Source organism: Balaenoptera borealis, assembly GCF_965194805.1.
Source record: "Balaenoptera borealis genome assembly, chromosome: X".
Taxonomy (NCBI): Eukaryota; Metazoa; Chordata; class Mammalia; order Artiodactyla; family Balaenopteridae; genus Balaenoptera; species Balaenoptera borealis.
This window is the reverse complement of record NC_138881.1, coordinates 488,128-501,629: the sequence shown is the minus strand read 5'-3', so window position 1 is coordinate 501,629 and position 13,502 is coordinate 488,128.

The window sequence follows — 13,502 nt, the reverse complement described above, 5'->3', positions numbered from 1 at the left end:
CCCACTGGCCGGACGCCTGGAGACCCCGAACCCATGGGGTCCCTTATAACCCTCCTCCACTTCCTTCCACGGAAGCTAAGCTGGTTCCCGTCTCAGGAGAAGGGCTCCACACGAATGATGAGCTCCTGGCTCCCTCTCAGATGGTAAAAGGCAACTAACCCCCTGTGCCGCGTCGGCCGGGCCAGCCCTGGGCCCTCCTCCTCCTCACCCAGCAGGCAGCCAGCAAGTTCCCGGGGCTCCGTCTCCAAAACACACTCAAGCCCAGCTGGGTCTTGCTTCCTCTGCCATCACCCGGGGTGTGAACTGGACTTAGGTCTAGGCCCCGGCCCTGGGTTCTCTGGTCCCACACTCTCCCCGATGGTCAGTTCTCACCTGGAGCCAGAGGCAGATCCAGACAAGCCAGCCTCAAAATTCTCCTTGTGGATAAGAGCCAAACGGTGGAAGCCACCCAAGTGTGCATGGATGGATGGAGGGAGGGATGGATGGAGGGAGGGATGGAGGGAGGGAGGGATGGATACACAGAACGGGGTCCGTCCACACCGTGGAATATGACTCAGCCATGAAATGAGTGAAGCTCTGACGCAGGCTACCACGTGGATGGACCTTCAACACATGATGCTCAGTGAGAGAAGCCAGACCCAGAAGGACACACAGTGTGTGATTCCATTGATAGTAAACGTCCAGAACAGGCCAATCCACAGAGACAGAAAGTGGGTTCGTGGTGCCAGGGGCTGGGGAGGGGGATGGGGAGTGAGTGCTCACGGGGTCGGGGTCTCCTTTAGGGGACAAGCATGTTCTGGCACCAGACAGAGGTGGTGGTTGCAGAATATTGTGAATGTGTTAAATATCCCTGAGTCGTTTACTTTAAAATGATTAACTTTATGTTATTAAATTTCACCTCAATAAAAATAAATTTAAAATACCAAAAAAAATCCCCCATGGTCCCCCATGTCACTCAGGGAGAAAGCCTAGGACCGCAGTAGCCTCGCAAGGCCGGCACCATCTGCCCCCCAAGCCCCCAGATCTGTCCACCTCGGCTGCATCACCACACAGACCCTGGGTGTGTGTGTTCATGCTGTTCCATCTGCCTGCAGTGCTTTCCCCTGGTGGCCCACACGGTGCCCGCCCTCATGTCCTTTGGAGCTCTGCTCAAACACCCGATCATGTGTCTGACACACACTCACAAGCACGCACACACACACACACACACACACACACACACACACACATGCACACGTCCACACCGCCATCCTGATGTGCCCGTGTCTGCTTTCCTTTTCTTCACAGCATGAATCTCCAGTGGATGGACGGAGGGTTGATAGATAGAAAGATTAGATAGAGATAGATAGATAGATAGATAGATAGATAGATAGATATAGATAGATATAGATAGATGGATGAATGGATGGATGGATAGATAGATAAAGGAGATATAGGCAGATTATTGATAGATGGGTAGATAAATGGGTGGATAGATGACAGATAATAGATAAATCCACAATGGATGGATGGATAGATAAAAGATAGAGCTATTGAGAGATTATTGACAGACGGGTAGGTGTCTGGACCCGACAGCCCACAGCCTGGGAGAATGAGCTCGGTATCTCCGGACCGCAGCCCCCGGCTTCCAAACCTTTCACCCCGAGCTCCCTGACTAAGCCCCTCAACCTCCCTCCCATCCCCTGGAATCCCTTTCCTCCAGCAGGTCCAGGGTGGGGAGGTCTCCTGGGAGAGGGAGGGCGTCCGGTCATCCCTGCAGAATAGAAAGCCCACTCCCCTGGGGGACAAGGCAGGAAATGTCACACTGGGTGGCCATAGCGACGCACACGGAGACGGCTAAACAGACCCGCCAGCCCTGCCAACCGGAAGGAGGCCACCTCGCCAGCCAGGAGGTCATGCCCAGCGGTCCCCCTCCCCCCGCGGCAGCTGCTCGGCCCCGCCCCCGAGGCCACGACCGGGCTAAGGATGGCCGTGTGACGTGCAACAGACACACCTGAGAGGGGGCCGCGTCCCGGCTTACGGTCCCGGATAAACTGACGTGCGGGGCAGGGTTTGCAGAGACCAGCATTTCCGTGCTGTCAGGCAAGGTTCGGGCTCCTGTGTGCGGCGAGGCTTCCGTGCTCAAGCCGAGAACCCTTGAAGACCTTGTTGCGAGAAGAGGTTGGAAGGGCTCGGCCGCGATGGTCATTTCCCTCTGGCCCACCAGGTGGCGCGAATCGCCACCAGCGGCCGCTCTAGAACGCATTGATTCCCAGCACAGGTGTAGGTTGGGGCCCTATTTTCACCCCTAGCAGATCCCACGTCCCCAGAGCTGCCAGGAGATCAAGTGAGATAATGTATAAGTCACACACCGCATGAAATACCCACAAACACACTTGACACAAAAAAAGAAGTCTGCAGGCCCGCAATTGTTAACAGAACTTTTCACAGGGAAGGTTTATCCCATGGATGGAGGGAGGGATGGACGGATAAACAGCATGGGGTCCATCCGCACCGTGGAATATGACTCAGCCGTGAAAAGGAGTGAAGCCCTGACACAGGCTACAACATGGATGGACCTTGAACACACGATGCTCAGTGAGAGAAGCAGACCCAGAAGGGCACACGGTGTGGGATGCCATTGATAGGAAACGTCCAGAACGAGCAAATCCACAGACACAGGAAGTGAGTTAGTGGTGCTGTTACGGAGTCCAGGCTCACTCTGCTTGCCGCACGACAGGCCAATAAATCAGAGACGAGGTGTAGAGGCAGGGAATATGACTTTATTTGGAAAGCCCGCAGACCGTGAAGACGGCAGACTAATGCCTCAAAATAACCATCTTATCGGGGTTTGGATGCCAGTTTCTTTTATAGCACAGAGAGGGGCAGGAGATGAGGAAGTAAAGTAAAAAGGCCATAAGATTTGCAAATATCCCCTGGAATGGCCAGCCTCGGGGAGGGCATGTGTTAATTTCTTCTTTCTTGCAGCCCTCCGCAGGTGGGCGGGGTCCGGATGCTTCCCTGAACAAAGACACTTTGGTTTAACCTTCAGGCAGAGGGGCAGGGTCCCCCGAGGCAGGCCATTGTGTATAGACGGTATCCTTTTCGTGAACAAAAGCAGCGGGAAGCAAAGGTTAAAGTGAAAGAAACCGATCCAACGTGGATTCAGAATTGGCTTGTCCCTCTTACAGTGCCAGGGGCTGGGGTGTTGGGGGACGGTCTGGGGTTCATGGCAAAGGGATGTGGAGTTTCTTTCTAAGGTGATGAAAATGGTCTAAAGTTGACTGGGGTGATGACTGTCCGCTCTGAACACATTAAAACAGCCCTGAATAGAGCAGTTTAAATGGGTCAATTGTGTTATGTGAACTATATCTCAATAAAGCCCCTTTTTCACAAAATCAATCCATGTCATCCACTCTACAAATAAGATAAAGGACAAAAAAAACACACGATCATCGCAATGGATGCAGAAAAAGCATTTGAAAAAAAAAAATTCAACACCTTTCATTATAAAAACTCAATACACAAGGAACAGAAAGATCTCCCTTAACCTGATTAAGGGAGGAAAACCCACAGGTAATGTCATAATGAACGTTTCTGTGAATTTTACCTCAATTTGAAAACAAAAGCTTGATAAGGAAAAAAATACTCTCAAGGCCAAAGGAAGCACAGACCTTCAATGTCTGAGTTTACCAAACACCAGGGAAAGAGCAGGGAGGGGATGGGAGGGGTCGCAGTGGACCCCCAATCTGGCGCTCTACCCAGCCTGGCGTGGCCCAGAAAGACGAGGAGACTTTGGGGTCCCTGGGGGTCCCCAGGGTCCCCAGCCTCAGGCGCACCCTTCACTCCCCCGCCCAGGAAGAGCGGAGACAGCCCACAAAGGAGGTAGCACAGGCAGTGACACAAAACCACGATTTATTTAAAATAGGTAACAAAGCAAATGTTCCAACAGACTATTTACAACCAAGCACTCTTTTGTTCCTTTGAAAAAAGAGATTACACGGCCAAATCGTTTGAGATCAAAGGTGCACATACATGCATAAATGTCGGTGAACGGTTTGGGGTTTTCTTCTTATTTTTTGGTAGAACTTTTTTGCATTAAAACGGTGACGTTTTGTCCAGAATTATTACCTGCTTGAACAAAAAGCCCATTTTTTTTGTCTTGGGAAGGAAAAACAATTATGCTATTCAATTTGTGGCTCCAACAATGTACTGTCATATGAAGTAATAAAAGAAAAAAAAACACAAAGTTAGAGTTTAGATTAAATTACCCACAGAAACCTGAGGGAAGGAAGGAAGTCTAATCCTACGAGCATGTAATCAATAATGGAGTTTATACATCCCGTCTTATGACTTGATTAAAAAATTCTTCCATTTATAAAATAAGTCCACATCCTTTTGAGAAGTCATGAAACAGCTGCCGCGGATCTAGGGCCGCTTTTCTTCAGAGAACGGTCAGCGTTGTGCGCGACCCTCCTGCTTTTCTCTTTAAACTCTGATGACTCGGGGTGCTCTCAGAGATGACTTAAGTCCATCAGCATTTACTGCGTATGAAGGATGGGGGTCATGGAGGAGGGGTTTCTGACACAGGCAAGTGCAGGTGCCAGAAGTCGGAATCCTGCGTCCTCCAAAACGTGTGGTTTCTGGAATGAAATCGCATGGCTATGATTTAGGGCAGTTTCTGCTTCCAACCTGGAGGAAAATAACAAAGAGCTTTAATAACAGGGGTTCGATATCTGAGCTGGGAGCCTCTGGGACAGGAGGTCCGGACTGAGCCCTGATCCCCCAACTGGAATATAAGCTCATCTTGCTTTTTTTTGAAGTGGCCAAAGGCCCGTTCATGTGACAGCATCAGGATGCCCTCAGGTGCTCCTCTCCCTCCACCAGCTGGCTCCTGCCCTGCCGTGCGCATGGGGCTTTTGGAGTGCGTGGCGGGCGCAAGTGGGGAGGTACAAGAGGGGGGGGTCCATCTGCCCGCGAGTCGTCTCAGCTCCGCCGCGCGTACCCCGACTCCGCGGTGCCCCAGGTCCCTCTGCTTTAAACGGAGAAGGATGACACGCCCCCAAAGAAGTGCATCGTCCATTCAAGTGTCAGGTGTCCACCAGGTGGGGAAAACCCTGCTGCCACCTCCTGCCTGACCCCCTCACGTCCTGCCCTTCACGCCCCCTCTGGAGCAGGGAGGGAGAGAAGAGGGGGCAGGAAGGAAGGTCACTCTCCCCACCCCCGTGTCATGGCCCGTTCCTGCCAGCCTCAGCAACCCCCCCCCACACACACACACTCGCACACACACCCATCTCTCCACAGATATTTTATTCCTAAGTCGCGGCTGCAGACACACAGCAGTGCTGAGCAATGAGATTCTGGGGTGATATTTACCTACCTAGGAAAACACTGACCCCCAGGACATCAGGCCCACGACTCACCCCCCCCCCCTTTCCTGCCCAAGGGGGCAGGGCTCTGTTCTGGCAGCTTCACCTACCATCGGAATGTTCCAGAATGCTCAGAACTACGTCCTGTAATAGAAGCCTTCCTTAATATCCACGGGCGAGGACATGGCAAAAAAAAGGTACTGCGTTAACTTATGAACAGACCTCCTTTTTCTTCCAACTCACCTCTTCTCCAAACTGATGTAGCGTAAAGGAAGAGTAAGGGGTGGGAGCCACAGTGTTGGTTTTCAGCACTGAAAAGCACGCCTATTCCCTGCACAGACAGCTTCCATGGGGCCTGGTGTCCGTGCTCTTCTGAGACAGGGAGGGCGTCTGCTAGAGAAACCCCACCTAAGCTCATCTTTTCTCATTCTCAACACAACATGCTGTCTCACCACCTCATCCACTCGTGCACTGATCTCACAAACCTTATGTAGACACCGACCCAGTGCCAGGCAAGATCTAGGAACCGGGGGGGTCCCAGCAGTGGGTGAAACAGACTTGTTCCCTGTCCTCAGGGGTATATGTTCTAACGGGGGCTGGGGGCTGCTCCAATGGGGACATGACATCCAGACAGTCCAAAAACACCTTATTTTATGTCACAGCATCAACATCCTTCCCTATAAAATCTTCCCCCAGGACTTGTAACATGAAGGCAAAAACCAAAGATGTTTCAGGGGCAGGACCACTGAAAGAATTTATCTCTAGCTCATCCACATTCCTGAAACATTAAAGGACTTCCTTCAGGCAGAAGGAAAACGGCATCAGGGGGAAATAAGGATCTAGTGGAAGGAATTCAGAGTTTCAGAAATGTCAGTGATGTGGGTGATTACATATCCTACTTTCTTATTATTTAAATCTCTTTAAAACTTTCACCATCATAGCTGTAATGGACTGAGTGTGTCTCCCCAAAATTCATATGTCGAAGCCTCAACCCCCAGTGGGATGGTGTTACGAGGCAGGGCCTTTGGGGGGTGATTAGGGTTAGATGAGGTCATGGAGGGTGGGACTCCCAAGATGGGATTAGTGTCCTTTTAAGAAGAGGAAGAGACCACAGCTCCGTCTCTATCATGTGAGGACACAGCAAGAAGGTGGTTGTCTTCAAACCAGGAAGAGAGCCTCACCAGGAACTAAATCTGCCCACACCGTGATCTCGGACTCCCAGCCTCCAGCACTGCAAGAAATAAATGTCTGGCCCCCAGCCTGGGGTATTTTGTTACAGCAGTCCCAGGAGACTAAGACAATGGCTTTAAAACAAATCTGGGAAAAAATAAAGGATCAAAAGAAGAACTTTTCTCAGCATCTCTCTTTCCTCTGAAGTTGTTAGGGAGCAGTAAGACGGCCCCAAAATCTGTCCGAGACATGAGAATCAAATGTCAGTTGTAAATAAAAGAGCCAGGGCCGACTCATTCCTGGTCAGCAGGATGACATACGCGGTGGATTTGCCAGGAGCGGGATGAGTTCCCTGGAGCGCCCCCAGCAAGGGGCTGTCACTGGCCATTTCTGGGTCTGCCTGGTCCTTTCATGGTGTCCCCACAGACACTTTGTCCAGCGTCCCTGCCCCGTGCGGCTCTGTATGAGTGTCCTGGGGCTGGTCTAACAAAGCGCTGCCAGCCGCGGGGCTGAAAGAACAGGAGTGTCTCCTCTCTCAGTTCTGGAGACAGAAGTCTGAGGTCAGGGCTGGTCCCTGCTAGGGGCTCTGCTCGAGAAGCTGCTCAGGCCCCAGGGTCTTTTTATACAGGCCCCAGGCATAGCGGATCCAGCCCCGCCTGACCAACTTCATCTTAACTTGACTGTCTCTATAAAGACCCCCGTCTCCAAACACAGTCAGACTTTGAGGTCCTGGGGGTCACGGATGAGTCTGGGGGACAAAATTCAGCCCATCACAGGTGTCAACTACACCGGTCTCCCACTTCCTGCTTGCTTCCCTTTGCACGGCCGTCTCTTCTGTCTGGGAGGCCCTCATCCTGCTCCCCACTCCCCCAGCCTCCCCGCCCACCTTCTCCAGCCTCCCACCTTGAAGGCACATCTCACCAGCTTCTGCAACCTCAGGACTCAGCACATAGCACCCGAGCCACGGGAGGGTCCAAATGCCTTGAGACCACGGCCAGCTATGGGGTCACCTTATTCCTTTATGACAAGGAAGAAGGTTCACACACGCTTCCCTTAAACAAGCCAGCCTCTGAGAACCCAGGAGGCTAGCTCCTAGGGGTATCGGGGGGATTGATTCAATACACAAGGAAGAAGGGTAGGGAGGAGTGGGATCCTTGAGGCTTCATATTTAAAAATCATACACTTGGGACTTCCCTGGCGGTCCAGTGGTTAAGAGTCTGTGCTTCCAGTGCGCGGGGCGCGGGTTCGATCCCCGGTCGTAGAACTAAGATTCCGCATGCCGCGTGGCACGGCCAAAAAAAATAATATAAGAAAAATTTTTAAATTAAAAACATAAAAATCATACACTGCCGCAGGAAAAGAAAAATATGTACAACAGTCCCTCCACTGCCCTGCTTGTCCTGGGGAAGCTGTTAGCTGCTCTTGCTTGAATTTGCTTTCCTGGGGGTTCAGCCAGAATGTAAGTGCATCTCTGAAATCCCGTTGGGGCCACCACAGAGCTGCAGGGAGACCAGGATGAGAATCTAGACCCAAAGAGGGAAGCTCGTGTGGGGAACTGTTGGCCATCAGAAGCAGCAGCTCTGTGCTATCAACCTGGAGAGAACCTGGACCAGGAGTTCCTGCAGAGCCAAAGGCTTGCAGACGGGAGCAGGGGAATTAACTATGAACATAGGGTCAGGCTCTACGAGATGCACTGAATGACAAAAATGGTGCCCCCCAAAAGCAAGCTGGCATGGCAGGAAAAGTGTGAGAACCTGCCGCCGCAAGGCACAGCCTTTGCAACCAAGAGAGAAAACCTCTAACCTCTGCCACGAGAAAGAGCATCCCATCGCAGACACCCTGTTGAGGCTGTCATTCCCTCCTGGCACCCAAGCCCTTCATTCGGACGTTTCAACCTCTCTTTCATCAGCTGAGTGGAGGAAGCCTGAAGAATAAAAATGTTAGCCAGGCTAGGAATCCCTCTGTCGTCCCCCACTCAACACAGCAAAACCACACGGTTTCATCCTTCCTGCAGCTGCCCTCCAAAAATAGAGCTGCCCAGGACGCCGGGTATCAGGTGTCGGGTGCAGAGGAATGCGGACAGATGGCCCCTGCACGCTCGCGGGGATGTTTTTCGAGGGTCGGAATCTAGTCAACTTGTGCTGTGGCCAGAAATAAACTCTCCTGCTCCGACGGGCCAGGCGTCTGGGAGATGCGGGCCTGGCGACATCTGGTCTACCTCCCTGCTCTGCAGAGATGGCCCAGGCGGAGCCCGGAGAGGCCACCCTGGTCCCGCGGGCTCCCGTCCACGCCTTGACGTTCGCTGGCTCACCCCGAGGATTCACGCTGGCGCTGTCCTTTCTTAGAATACACAGTGTTCTCTCTCCGGGTCCTCACTCTGGCTGTGTACCTGTGTCTCCACCACACTCTTATTCACGAGCTAAAGTACCAGCCCAGGCATCCTCCTGGCTCTTGGCGTCTGTCTGGGGGTCCCTCCTGCGAGCTGTAACAACACAGTCAGCTTCGATCGTGCCCTCAGTGGCGCCATAACCGTGCCTTATTGACCTATAGCCCCTGCCAGGCGAGCAGCTCTGAGCTGCAGGGGGCATTTGGTTGACACCTCCATTGGGGCATTTATCACATCCAAGGGGACTCGGCTGTGCCCCCACAGGGGGTGGGTGGGTGGGACACACAGTCTTCTCTGTGCATGCAGACTCTACAGGTCGGGGTCCATCAAGGGCTTGTGGGTGCAGCCTTCTCAAACCGTGAGCCGATGATGGCCCCTGCCTGCGAGGGATGGATTCCAGCTTTTAATGAGAAAACCTAATTGCTAATAAAAGAGGTGGACACACAAACCTATGAACAGAGGCGCCTGGCTCCCAGCCTTGCACAGCCCCCGGGTGTGGGGTGGAAGGTCCCAGGCACCCTCCCCAGGCACATAGGGTGAGAGGTCGTGGGGACCTTCCCCAGGTGCACGGGGTGGCAGTTCCCAGGGACCCTCCCTGAGGTCATGGGGTGACAGGTCGTGGCCTGAGCCCATGGCCTCTGCCGTGGGTATCCCCCCCCAGCTGAGGCCTGTGGCCCCTCCCATCAGCTGCTGTAAGGTCAGGTCCCCTCTCCCACACCTAGAGATGGGGCACAGCCAGCACGTTAAGTCTACAGGCTCAAGGGGGAAAGAGAAAGACGGGAAACCCGCCCACAGGTGAGTTCTGTGGACCTCAGGGCTCGTGGCACACCAGTGTGGGAAAGCTGCTCTGGCATCCAGGCAGGGGGACCTGGGCCGCGCCTGACAGCAGGTGAGAAGTGCAGCTGGGGGCCCGCAGCCTCTGGGGCCCAGACCACCCAGGCAGGGGCTGTCCTGAATCCCTGTCTGGCCAGACACAGATCTGCCCCCAGTGGGAGGGCAGCACCTGTCCACAGACCCCACCGCACGGCCGCCCTGGGGAGGTTCCAGGCAGGAAGACTCCGGAGAATTCACTCCGTGGGGTGGGCACAAGGTCGGAATCCATGTGTAAAACTTCAAAGCCATCTTAATAATTTGTTGGATTGTAAAAATGATGCAAAAAAAGAAGTCAAATTATATATAATGTAGCATACTACCGCATTGTATAATATATGCATGTGCCACGTGCATATGAAACTTATAGTGTATAGTATTATTATATTGTACTATGTTAATTATATAACATATGTACTATGTAATAATATAGTATCATAATATAAAGCATCTAATATTGTTATATGATATGTACACATATATTAAAGTTATGTTACATAAGATGTATACATATGTATTATATGTATGTAATATATAACTATGTATTGTACAATTTTATATGATATACATTGTATGCATATTACAGAATACTATAGACTATAATATATAATTATATAATTTTAATACACATTATATATATATTCACGTATCTCATAAACTCTTTGCTTATTTCCAAGTGGCATATGTGTATGTATCTTGAAGGAAATACATATCACCTATCTATCATCTATATATCATCACCTATCTATCACCTATCTATCTATCTATCTGGCCTCTATCTATCAATCTAACCTAATCTAATCTAGCTATCATTTATCTACTTACCTATTTATCATCTGTCTGTCTATCTAATCTATATATCCATCTAATTTAATCTAATCTATCTATCTATCCTGTCTATTTCCCTTTCATCCCATGTCTGGAAGGAAACTCAAGCTCAATACATGAGTTACTTTTCAAAGCGTCAAGTGTCCACCCTCTCAGTGCATTTGCACAGAAAGAATTTAATTGGTTTGGGCAACACCATGAGGTTTGGGTTTAAAGTGGGTCAGAAACAAATCCCCAGTGAATAACCCACTTCCTCCCTGAAACCCAGCTCTGACTCTGCCACTCTCCCTGTGGCCAGAACACAGAAATTCAGCGGAGAAGTTCAGACACCACAGAAGCAAGAGCTCTCTGACCAATCGCATTCCTGACGATGGTGGGGGACTTTCTTCAGCTCCCACTGACGGCGTGTGCTCTGTTTGAACATCAGAACTGCCACCAGCCTTGGACTTCCCTGGTGGTCCAGTGTTAAAGACTCCACCTTCCAATGCAGGGGACATGGGTTCGATCCCTGGTTGGGGAACTAAAATCCCACATGCCGCGGGGCAACTAAGCCCGCGCGCCACAACTACTGAGCTCGCGCCCCTCAACTATAGAGCCCGCATGCCACAAACTACAGAGCGCCCTGGAGCCCGCAGGCCACAACTAGAGAAGAGAAAACCCTCACACCACAACTAGAGCGAAGCCCGCGTGCCGCAACGAAGGATCCCACGTGCCTCAACGAAGAGCCCGCATGCCACAACTAAGACCCGACACAGCCGAAAAAAATAAGGAAAATAAATAAAGTAAATAAATATTTTTTTAAAATTTTAAAAAAGCAAAGAACTGCCACCAGCCCTGTGAGAGCGCGCCTTCCACGTCACCAGAAAAGCCCATCGGAAGGTGGAGGAAGGCGCTTCTCGCTGCTACGGAACAACCCCGTCCCGTCCCCGCGCCCAGCCCCGCGCACGGAGCACCAGCTACCACGCCCGCCGAAGCCGCACGGGTTGTGCATCCCCTCCACCCAGCGAAAGCCCACCGCTCAGTGCCTCTCTGTCCTTGAAGAGCCCGACCGAGGTCAACGCTGAGGATTAGGAGCTAATGACATTCTTCAGATTCCGGAGCCGGACAGTAATGCAGCTTTAATGCCATGCGTGGCTGTGATTTCCTGAAATTTGCTGGTACGTAACCCCTGGGGCATGAACGAGAGCCCTTAAAATAACCCGAGTTATGTGCTGCCAACACAAGCTTGTGCTCAGCTGTCTCCACGAGGAAATGCCTTTCCCGAGGCTCCTGGGGGGGACATGGCACACGGCCAGAGCAGCTGAGCGTGTGGCCTCTTCAACCTTGGGGGCAGCGGCCAGAGACAAGGCACGGTGTCGGGGCGGCCTCGTTTGAACAGTTTGTCACGAGACGCCATCCTGTACTGTTTAAGACGGTCATCGGGACTTCTGCCCACACCCAGGCACCAGGCTGACAGGCTGTGTTCAGTTTCCGATGTCTCCCACTCTGTCGGTTCCCTGAGGTGGCAGATGACTGCAAAGTGGGGGGTTTAAAAGCACGGACATTTATCCTCCCCCGGTCCTGGAGACCAGATGTCTGAGGTCAACGTGTCCCAGGGCCGCGCTCCCTCCAGAGGCTCCAGGGGAGGGTCCTTCCCGCCTCTTCCAGCTTCTGGGGGCTCCAGGCGTCCCTGGGCTCGTGGCCGCCTCCCTCCCGTCTCTGCCTCTTGTCTTCACGGGGCTTCTCCTCTGTGTCTGGGTCTCTCCTCTTCTGTGTTTAGAAGGACCCTGTCATTGGATGTAGGGCCTCCCTCCTCCAGGAGGACCTCATCTCAGACCCTTCACTGCAGAGATCCCGCTTCCAAATAAGGCCCCGTTCACAAGTCCCAGGGGTCAGCATGCGGATGCGTCTTCTAGAAATGCAGTTCAGCCCACTACGCCCACTTGGCCTTCAGTAACATTCGTTAATTATGTCTTGACCAGGTGAAAATGCATAGAGATACACGTACACATACACACACACACAGAGCTAAGTGACCCCCACCGGGGACTCAAGCACTGACCTCACATCAGTCGTTCCGTCTGTACACGACCTTGAGTAACTCATACACACTCATTCGTGCTGTACTCATGGAACCCGACACCCTGGCTCAAATCACAAGTTTGGGGTGACCCAAGATCCCTTTGTTGCTCTTTCAGGGACCCTGCAACCTCTCCCCCTGAGCCCAGCATGCACTGTCCCCTGCTCCCCTCCCCATGCCAACTCCGTGTCCCAGGCCACCGTCCCCTTCCCAGGACCCCTACAGCCGCCTCCTTGCCCCCTACCCATCCCCATTTCTCCGCCCAGCAGCTCTCGTCCCCTTGTTTTCTGGGGTCTTTCTTTAGTGGCTTTACTGAGATGTAATTCACATCCTATGCAATTTATCTATTTAAAGTGTATAATTAGGTGGCTTTTAGTGTTTTCACAGAATTGTGCAATCACCGCAGAGTCTGTTTTAGAGCATTTCATCCCCCAAAAAGAAACCCCACACCCGTCAGCCATCATGTCCATGTAACCCCCTGAGAAATCACGAACCCACTTTCTGTCTGTGGATTTGCCTGTTCTGGACGTTTCCTGTCAATGGAATCACACACTGTGTGTCCTTCTGTGTCTGCTTCTCTCACTGAGCATCGTGTGTTTGAGGTCCACCCACGTGGTAGCCTGTGTCAGAGCTTCACTCCTTTTCATGGCTGAGTCATATTCTACTGTATGGATGGACGCCGTGCTGTTTATCCAACATCCATCCACCCATCCATCCAACCATCCATCCATCCAAGGATCCGTCCATCCATCCATCCATCCACCCATCCCACCCATCCATCCATCCATCCATCCACCTATCCATCCATCCATTCATCCATCCATCCACCTATCCATCCATC